At 37.1% G+C, this 10,143-nt stretch overlaps 1 long non-coding RNA gene across 1 annotated transcript; it reads left to right on the top strand.

Moving 5' to 3' along the window:
- The first annotated feature begins 1,912 nt into the window (after positions 1-1,912).
- Positions 1,913-10,143, top strand: LOC120434280. Its single transcript, XR_005609031.1, has 4 exons — positions 1,913-2,433; positions 5,058-5,273; positions 5,750-6,001; positions 7,951-10,143. It is a non-coding gene; the product is annotated as an uncharacterized LOC120434280 (long non-coding RNA).

The following is a 10,143-nucleotide window of genomic DNA, read 5'->3' as shown; positions in this document are numbered from 1 at the left end:
TATGAATTCTGGGACAGTTTCTTCTTCTTCGGGGTTTAACGGCAGCTGGCATCCTTGTACATGCAGTGCTGCCATCTTCTGTTTCAGTCCGTTATTACACTCTTAAATCCTACTACTTATTCCTGCATCTTTTGGGATCTTACAAAGCTTCAAACGACGCGTCGACTTTTAAATTAGTCGTCGACGATTTTGATAGTCGACGTAATCGTGACTAGTCGACTAATCGTGGCAGCCCTATTATTATATTTACATGCTTTATTCTTTTGTTGTTGGTAGCACCTTGTACTTTTCGACTCTACTTTTTCTCCCTCCCTCGCGCTCACACACACCTAACGGGAGGAGCAGTCCCACACATTCTCCCTGCAGCACGGACTACACTGCCCATGAGGCTGTATTCTTTAGGGCTATGTCTGTAACACTCTGCTCATATTGCCTTCATATTAAATAAGTTTTTGAATAATAATTTTAAAAAATATTTCTTCATGTCAATATGCGGGCTGCAAGTAGGGGGGGGACATGGCTACGAGTTTGAGACCCAGGCATTAGAGTCTTGTTTGGGTTTCCACGAGCATTGAATTACTAAAGATATAGAGGGGATAGCCTAACATATGAAACAGGAAAAGACCACTGTGCAATCCATTTATTTCAACAAACTAACTGTATTCTAAATATCACCGTTTTAAATGGTAACTGTAACAGAATAGAGTTACTCATATTTTGTATTTTAAATACATAACGCTGGTACATGTATTCCGTTACTCCCCAACACTGGTTATTATCTATGTTTGTATCATATCTAACACTACTTTTATGTGAGCACCTGTTGATGCACAGCTGTTGTTTTGAGATCTAATATTTTGGACTAATGTTTAACTTTGATAGTGCTGTGTTCCATTTTGAAAGGTTTGTGGTATGTGGTTGGTAGAAACTGGCCAAAGATGCACGTGGTAATTATTTTATATGTATGAGTCACTTTGATGGCTCAAAGTTGACCTCAGCTGTAAACCAACTCAAGCATAATGCATCTTATACATGTATGGATGTGTGGATGTATATGTGTATGTATATGTATGTATACATATATTTAATATGTATGGATGCATGTGTATTCGTACATGTGTGTGTGTGTCCAGGTGGAAAATAGGAGTCTACACCTCCTGCTTTCAGGCCTGGAGGTATCAGGCTTGTGATGTTTTACTTTATCTTATAGAGGACAGAAACTGTTTTTTAGAGTGGCACAAATAATTTTTGTGGCATCTTATTTGATGCAAAAACACCTGATTGTTCTCTAAATAGTTTGAAATGGTTAAAAAATGGCTGTGGCATTGATCGTATTTTTAGTTAAATAGTAGCATATAACTTTGTTGTTTGCTAAACCTGTGCATAAGTTTTTAAAACATACAATTTCTATTTGCATTCCAAGTTAAGAAAACTATTTGTTAAAGATGTTTGTGGTTTTTACAGTAAAAAATACAACTTTATCGTACTCTGATTTTATGTTTTTTGTCTGATTTTGAGACTGTGTTAATAAAGTATGTCAAAAGGAAAGGTAAAATCAAAATACCATAAAAAAAAAACAAACAAAAAACATCAGAATAATGATTCTGATTTTCACTATGACACTTTCTTTTTAGTTTAAGTCATGGACCTTAATGCATCACCTTTTGTTTCAGTTATAAAGAAGAGAATCACACAGTAACTGACACTAAGAATAGAAGTGGTGCAGAAGGAAGTTCAGCTGAACCAAAAAACCTTTTCTTGTTTGATCTGTTTGGATCTCCAGAGAATCCAGGGAATATTCTCTCCGGACACAGCTACTGCATGAACTGTATTGATGGCTTTTAGGATGGAGAGGAGAAAAAGAAAATCTACCCTTGCCAACAAAGTATCCTTACTTTACTGCAGCTGTGATGAAAATAAAGCAACAGTGTGAGTGTGAGGCATGTAAGTCAGAAAGTGTTAAGCATGCTTTGATGGTCTGCAGAAAGAAACCTTAAGCATAATGAATTGTCAGAGATGGGCATTACAGCTAATCCTCAGCTTGGATAATTGGGAACGATAAATTCTTTATCCAGGTTTCTGCAAACCTCCAGTCTTTACGTCAGGAATTGATTTTTGTTGGACTGACCTGATGAGGGCAGTATTACGCCTTTGACACCTCCAGCCTACCGTAAGTACAACAGAAGAAGAATAGCGGCAATGGCTTTCTATCACGATCCCGAGTTAAGTTTGAAGACGTTGATTTGGCGGTATCGGTTATTGTTGAAATAATGTCTTCAATTCAGCATCTGAGAGAGTTTATCAAGGAGAGATTAACTACTGCCGCAGAAGAAATCTTATCAGAGTTTGAAAAAACGATTGTCCGGTATGAGGAGGAGATTAGTCAGCTAAGACTGCTTGATATCAGACCCGGGATAAAGTCACACAATGCAGGTGTGTAAATTTGTGGAAATGTGGGGGTTGTGGGATCATCGCGGGATTCACGTGCCTGGGCATGTGGACAATTCCCAAAGTGCTTTAGAGGCATTTTGAATGTGTGGATAGAGGCTCTGATGACTTAAACTCCAGTGACATGTAAAGTAATAGGGAACAGCTTTATTTAGTGACCAACGCATTTCGGTTTGTAGTCTTCATCAGCGTCATTGCAAAATGTAAAATGGTTTGTGTTTAAATAAAAATCAGGAAACAGAAAAAAGAAAAACTCTAATTAGACCAATCACAGCTTCACAAATAAAGCAGCTGACCATTTATCATTTAACAAGTTGGTATTGGTAAATTGGTTAAACCATAGCCCAAATAGGTTCTGGACTGAGCCACTACAGATTAAAAGGGGAGAAAAGATAAATGTAAAAAAACCCTGCATGTCTTAATGTAATACATACTAAAATGTACACAGACACCTGCAAACAAGTTAATATAAAAAATAAAGTACCTACAGGAACATTAAAAGGAAAAATGAAGCAAAAATCTAGTTAAAAACATAGAAACACAAAAGTAAAGTTCACAGAAACTCATTAATAGATAAAACCTCAATCATACCTGTATGATTTAAACTCTTTAAACAAAATATCCAGAATGTGTCTCCTTTTTCTGTGATGAAATTAATATTGCCACCTCTTTGACTCGGTTTAATGGCTTCGATGCGTATGTAAAATAAAGGTGATTTATAATGTTTTCATTAAAATGTCTTGAAACAGGACTGGTTAAATAATTTTTCTTAATCAAACTTCTGTGTCCATTAATTCGTTCTTTTAGATGACAGGATGTTTCTCATTTATATTTTATTGCATGGGCACTGTATCATGTAGATTGTATTTTCAGTTCTGCAAATGATCAAACCTTTGTCAGTGATCTTGCCACTACTAGGGTCTTTTAACGATTTTACATTTTTTGTGTATTGACTGTTTATGCCACATTTGAAATTAGCTTGTGACTTATTAAAGTTTTATCTGGAGTTTTAGGGTCCTGGAAAGCTCTGACAAGCCTATCTGTAATGTTTTACCTCTCTTAAGTTATCATTGGCGGTTCTTTAAAAATCCCTAATGATAAGCTTGGATCACTTTGAAGGCTATACCAATGTTTTAAAATGATTTCTTTAATGTTCCTGGGTGTTTGTGTAAAGGTTGTCTAGAAGACAAGATTTGATTTAAGTTTTGGAGGTTTCTTGATCTCTAAATAAAACTTCCTACTTTTTGAGTCGACCTTTTTTTTCTGCAGATCTTATAGAGTCCTCTTCATAATTTCTTTCTTTAACTTTTTTTCAACATCTCTTCTTTATTCTCATAGTATTGTTCCAGAATTTCACAAATATGTTTAAGACTAATCAATTGGCTTACAGGTAAGCTTTTTTTGAGGTGGCTAGGATGGAAACTTCCATGACCCAGACCTAGTGCTAGATTTTTTAAATTTTACTCTGCACAGACTTTCCCACAATTACAGTAGACTTATTTTAATCAGTGCAGCATTTTCTTTTGTTTTGCAATGTAATGTATTCCAATCAGTAGGTTTGGGGTACAGAGAGGTGGACAGAGATTTGTCTTTTTTGTTACTTTTTTGTCAAAGAAGTTAATTTCTTTAGTGCTGTAATTAAGGGTAAAACATAAACTTGCAAAATGTCCATTTAAGGATTCTACAAACTCCAGTAATGAAGTAACTTGTACATAATCTATATACCATAATAAGTGGTAGGAAAGGGCTATTTTAGTGGTAATATAAAATTAGTTCTTTAGTTCTTCCAGGTGACCAAAAAATAGAAAGGCAAAACTGGGTGCCAGAAATGTTGAGATATGGTATGCTGGGTGTTGGTGCCACACTGGCTGGTCTGAGTGTTTCAGAAACTGCTGATCTGCTTAAATATTCCAGCACAAACATCTGTATGATTTACAGAGAATAATCCGAAAAAGAGAAAATATGCAGTGCGCTTAAAATATCAATGAGTTCCCTGTTCTCGGGTGTTCTCCAGAGTCACCAGCTCTCAACCCAACAGAGAACCTTTGGAATGTGGTGGACCATGAGATTTGCGTCATGGATGTGAAGATGACAGATATGCAGCAGCTGTGTGAAGCTCTCCGATCAATATAGACCACAAGTTTCTGAGGAACGTTTTCAGCACTTTGCTGAATCTCCACAAAGAATTAAATCAGCTGTGAGGACGAAAGGGGCTCCAATCTAGTACTTGCAATGTGTACCTAATAAAGTGACCAGTGATTGTGTATTTATTAGTAAAATGTTAAAAGATTAGCATTAACAGCATACCTTAGCTGCTTTCATGATCATATTCAGATCATGCTACTGTTGATTTGTTTGTTTATTCGCATTGTGTGATGATCACTGGCAGCCACATCTAAAAATTAGACCCCAGACAGCTGTAAGGTTATCAACATCACCCAATGAACACATGACTATGAGTGAATGTTTCTGTGGTAACGTCTGCAAGAATGCAAGAGCCTGTGAAGCCATGAGCTTAATTCTCAATAGGTGACCGTTTTCATCCTTCTTGATCTTTCTTATCATCACATTAGTCACTATTTTCTTGTGTCTCTTTGTTGAACACGAAGGTCTGGATAATCAGCAGGTCTGTGACCAGGAGAGGAGCTCAAGTCTCAACCAGGAGAACCCAGATCCTCCACAGACTAAAGAAGAACAGGAGGAAATGTGCAGCAGTGAGGAAGGACAGCAGCTTGAACTGAAGCAGGAGGATGAAGGCATTCATGTCTGGACCGGAGAACAGCTGGATTTCTTGTGTAAACCTGGATTACGGCTGACCAGAATAGGTATGTGAAACTGTACCTTACAGATTTCATAATACAGAAGTGAATATGACTCATATCAAAAGGCCAGGTGATGACATCACAAAGACATGTGGCGTGCATTACTGCCTGGGATACTACCTCACTGAAGACATGTTTTCTGTTAGCACAGTAAAATAAAAACTGGGTTTAAAATCTTCTGTTTGTTTAACTAAAAAAAACTAAATTTTCCACCATATAGATTTAAGTCATGTTGGCCCAGAACTGTATGCAGAACGTAGGAAAATGTTAAGATGATGAAAAATGTGGATTATTGGCCACAAGGATCAAGTTGGACTAGCGATTTATACGCCTCATAAATGATGACTTTCTGCATATAAACAGAATTCTTTGCTGTTCAGCGCATGAGAGAGAATATTTACAACACCTTAAATATCGCTCATATATCTGAGAGACCTGCTCACAGTCTAACTTTTTTCTTATGTGTTGTGTCCGTCAAGACCTTCCATAGCAACATGATTGTAAGGAAAATGAGGATCTGGATGACCCGCAGGTCTGTAGCCAGGAGAGGAACTCCAGTCTGGACCAGCAGGACAAAGATCCTCCACAGACTAAAGAGGAACAAGAGGAAATCTCCACCAATCAGGAAGAAGAGCAGCTTGCACTGAAGCAGGAAACCAAAGGCATCATCGTCTGGACCGGGCAGCAGCTGGGCATCATGTGGAACCCTGAAGTAAAGTTGCACAGAATAGGTATGCAAAACCTTAATAGATAGATTCAGTTTTGTATTAAGAAATCTAACTCATGTTGGATCCTAATCAGACCTCAGATATACGTTATAGAGGCTAGGGCTGCCACAAACGATTATTTTGATAGTTGACTAGTCACCGATTATTTTTGCGATCAGTTGACTGATCAGATCATGCATCCGTTTGACGTAAAACGTACAGCTTATTGCACCAGCATGCATCTGCTTATTAGCTTCCAGCTTGAAGTGTTTAAGGTAAGTCGTATCTAAAAATAAAGACAAGATGATAGTTTATTAAACTTTTAATGAAATTTGCAGATTGTAGCAGCAAACTGAAAGACCCCCAAAATGTGTGCCGAGGTGTGCATATTGTTGGCTTGGTGACAATGTCGTCCATTGAAGACAAACATGTTTTTTTTAAGCAGTACTGTAACATAATGTTTACAGCTATCAATATGAGTAAGTAGCTCGCTGTTTACGCTAATGTTAGCAGCTAACTAGCCAATTACTTTACTGAGACGACTGTACCAGTTTGTCGTCAGAAGTCACCTTCCTTTTCAGATGCTTGTGCATCACTGTCGTACTGCCATAGAAGGCCAGTTCCATTTTGCAGATTTTGCATTGGATATTCTTCTCTTTTATTTTCTCAGAAGGCTCCCAGACTTAACGGCAGCTGGCATCCTTGTAGATGCATTGCTGCCATCGTTTGTTTCAGTCCGTTATTACACTCTTAAATCCTACTACTTTTTCCTGCATCTTTCAGGATCTTACAAAGCTTCAAACAATGCTTTGCCTATTAAATTAGTTGTCAACGCTTTTAAAAGTCGACGTAATCGTGACTAGTTGACTAATCGTGGCAGCCCTAATAGAGGCACATGAAAAATTTAAAGACCAACTGAAATAAGGAAACTGACTGATTCCAAAAGCCAAAATTTCTAGCTTCCCAGTGGCCCCCCCTGGCAAGACTGTCCTATTTTGGTAATAATTGTTATAAATGAGCCCAACAGAGAGGAAGACACCGTACAATAAGTTGACACATCAGCTTGTAATTTATTCTGCATATACATTTCTGTCATTCGTATTGTCACTTTGTTTGTCCCTCACGAACTGCAGTCGCCTGTGCTGCACCCCTGCACCTGCAGGCGCACTTACCGTGAATATCAAATTTAATAACAGGAAGTTAACTAAGCATGTAATTCTTTTCCTTCTTGTTTTTGGCCACATTTTCCAATTGACAACAGAACAGGTTCCTTGCATGGCTGTGTTTTGTAAACACAGGGTGTTGTGAGTGAAGAAGAAACACTCATGAATTTTGGCAAGTCCTAGGCCTAATCAGGGTCACCTGATCCAGCCATAACTCTATGCTTTATCAAAAAGGAAAGTTTTAAGCCTAATCTTAAAAGTAGAGAGGGTGTCTGTCTTCTGAATCCAAACTGGAAGCTGTTTCTACAGAAGAGGAACCTGAAAGCTGAAGGCTCTACCTCCCATTCTACCCACCAATCAGGCAATGAATGATTAATCTAAAAAATAAATAAATACTGCAGTGAGTGTCCTGTAAATTTTAAGTAAACTGTTAAATGTTTTCTGCACTTGAATGTTTAAATGAAAACATTTTGTTGTTTTGTTTGATTATATATTGTCTGTATTTTCTCACTATAGATGGTCTGTGGTTGATATCACATATCTGTGATTCAACACCAGAGTTTAAATCACTTAAAAAATATCCGATTCCAAAGTTAAATCGATCACAGAAGAAGAGTGTTTTTCATAGAGTTTGTAAATGAGCAGCCAAAATGATTTTCAATTAGTCAGCAAAACAGCCTCTCCCCACAACATGCCTTTCATTGGTATATCTGAGCAACATGCTTATCATGTGGAGACCTGCTAATGGTTAAGATTACCTTGTAATTTCTGAAACATGTGTTGTTGTTTTTTTTAAATCTGTCGCTTTAGATTTTCCGCAACAAGACTGTAAGGACGAAAACCCCCTTGTACTGAAGCAGGATACTGAAACTTTTCCTGCTCATGAAGAAAGTGACCACAGTGACCTGGAACCAAGCAGTGACCAGCTACTTTCTCAAAACCCTCTGGACACAGATCAGGACGAAAGCAAGGAGTCATACAGAAATAAGTCAGAACAAATCGTATCAGGCCTGAAAGTTCAAAATCACAAGACAGCACATTTATGTAGCACCTGTGGGAAAAAATGTAATAAGATGGAAAAATTGAATCGACATGAACAAATTCACACAGGTGAGAAGCCACGTTCTTGTAGCATCTGTGGAAAAAGATTTAGCCAGAAGTCACATTCGAAACAACACATGCCAGTTCACACAGGTGAGAAACTACATTCTTGTGGCACCTGTGGGAAAAGATTTAGCAGGAAGTCAGTGTTGACTAGACACATGCTAATTCACACAGGTGAGAAGCAACATTCTTGTCGCATCTGTGGGAATGGATTTAGCCGGAAGGAACATTTGAATAGACACATGGAATTCCATACAAATGAAAAACAATATTCCTGTAGCACCCATGGGAAAAGATTTAATGTAAAATCAAATTTGAATATACACATGAGAATTCGCAAAGGTAAAAATATTTACTCACAAAGGGCAGTTGAAGAGACACATGTAAGAAACCACACCTGTGGCAAACAGTTTAGTTCTTCAGTACAGTTGAAAATGCTGAAAATGCATATATGAAACCATGGTACATGCTAAATGTTGATGGTAGAACAGAAACAGTGTTTGGATCATTTAAAAATGAACATTTGGAAAAAAACTTCATTTTCAAAACCTTTTTGGAAGCTCAGTTTCTGCTTTCACATTTGGACAAGACAAACAGAGTTTGTCTCGCAGCATAAAATGTATGCACCTTTGTCACCTTTTTCTGACGTCATTGTTTTATAGTTTATTGGCTTTGTCTTGGCTGAAGTTTCTTCATTTCCTTCGTCATGGCCTTGACAGTGCTTGAGATATTTTTTGTGTCTTGATGTAAAAAGAACTATTTCTCAAAAACACAATCGGAAATATCTGTATAAAAAATACTACACGTGTTCATGAGGTAGCCTTAATTAAAGTCAGTTGTTTATCTGAAGTTCACAGTTTGAAGGTGTTTAAAGCAGCAAACAGCTGCAATCACTTTTCGCTGACTTGCACACTGCCAGAACTCCTGTTGGTGTTCTTTTTTTTTTTTTTTAATTAAATTTATACATTGAATTGACATATTTGGGAAGTGCTTTGTATACAGAAAAGGAATATTTTCGGGAATGACAACGTTAACCAGTTGATCCATTTACTCATATTGTTTGTGACCCACATACTTAGGTTGTTTATTCTCTATGTTTATATCATAACTTGCACTACTTTTATGTGAGCACTGTTGATACCCAGCTGTTGTTTTGTGATATAATAATTTGGACTAATGTGTAACTTTAACAGTGTTCCATTTTGAAAGGTTTGTGATATGTTAGTTGGTAGAAACTGAAACTGGATTTGAAGATGCACTTGGTAATTATTTTATATATATGTGAGTCACTTTGACGGCCCAAACTTTCCAAAGTTGTAGAAGCCCCTAATTAGTGAAATTTATAGCTTACATTTAGCAATGCAAATTGATTTAAAGGCATAAAAAAATCTGTAGTATTAATTGCTTCTTACTGTAAGGCTGGCATAACAGTCATTATTCCTGACCCTATGAGCTGAACTCGGGCCATAAACCTGTCAAAAAAACCACCTATGAAAATGATGGATGAAAAGGTCATTGGAAGAAAGCCCAGAAAGTTATGCAAGACAAATGTTGAATATCATAGAGGAAGCAAAGTTGTGTAAATTGATATACTGGTCAAAGTGAGACATTTATAAACACATTTAATAGATAATTGTTTTTAAGAAAAAGATTTTGACACAATTGGGGAAATAAATCTAGTTTAAGATGGAATTAAATAAGTTTAAAGATAAAATATGGATAGTTACATAATAAAGGAGGAGGAGCTGGTGACTCCTCTCCCATAAAGGAGCTCAGAAGTGAACTGGGAGTCTTTGTCTTAATTAATTTTTGTTGGCTTTTTGGCCTGCATGTGCTTATGGCGAACACCCTAGAGGTCTTTGCTTTCTTTTAAGTTTCTGTTTAAGTTGTATATTCAAT

This window comes from Oreochromis aureus, linkage group 18 (genome assembly GCF_013358895.1).
Source record: "Oreochromis aureus strain Israel breed Guangdong linkage group 18, ZZ_aureus, whole genome shotgun sequence".
NCBI lineage: Eukaryota > Metazoa > Chordata > Actinopteri > Cichliformes > Cichlidae > Oreochromis > Oreochromis aureus.
This window is presented reverse-complemented; position numbering and strand designations above follow the sequence as displayed.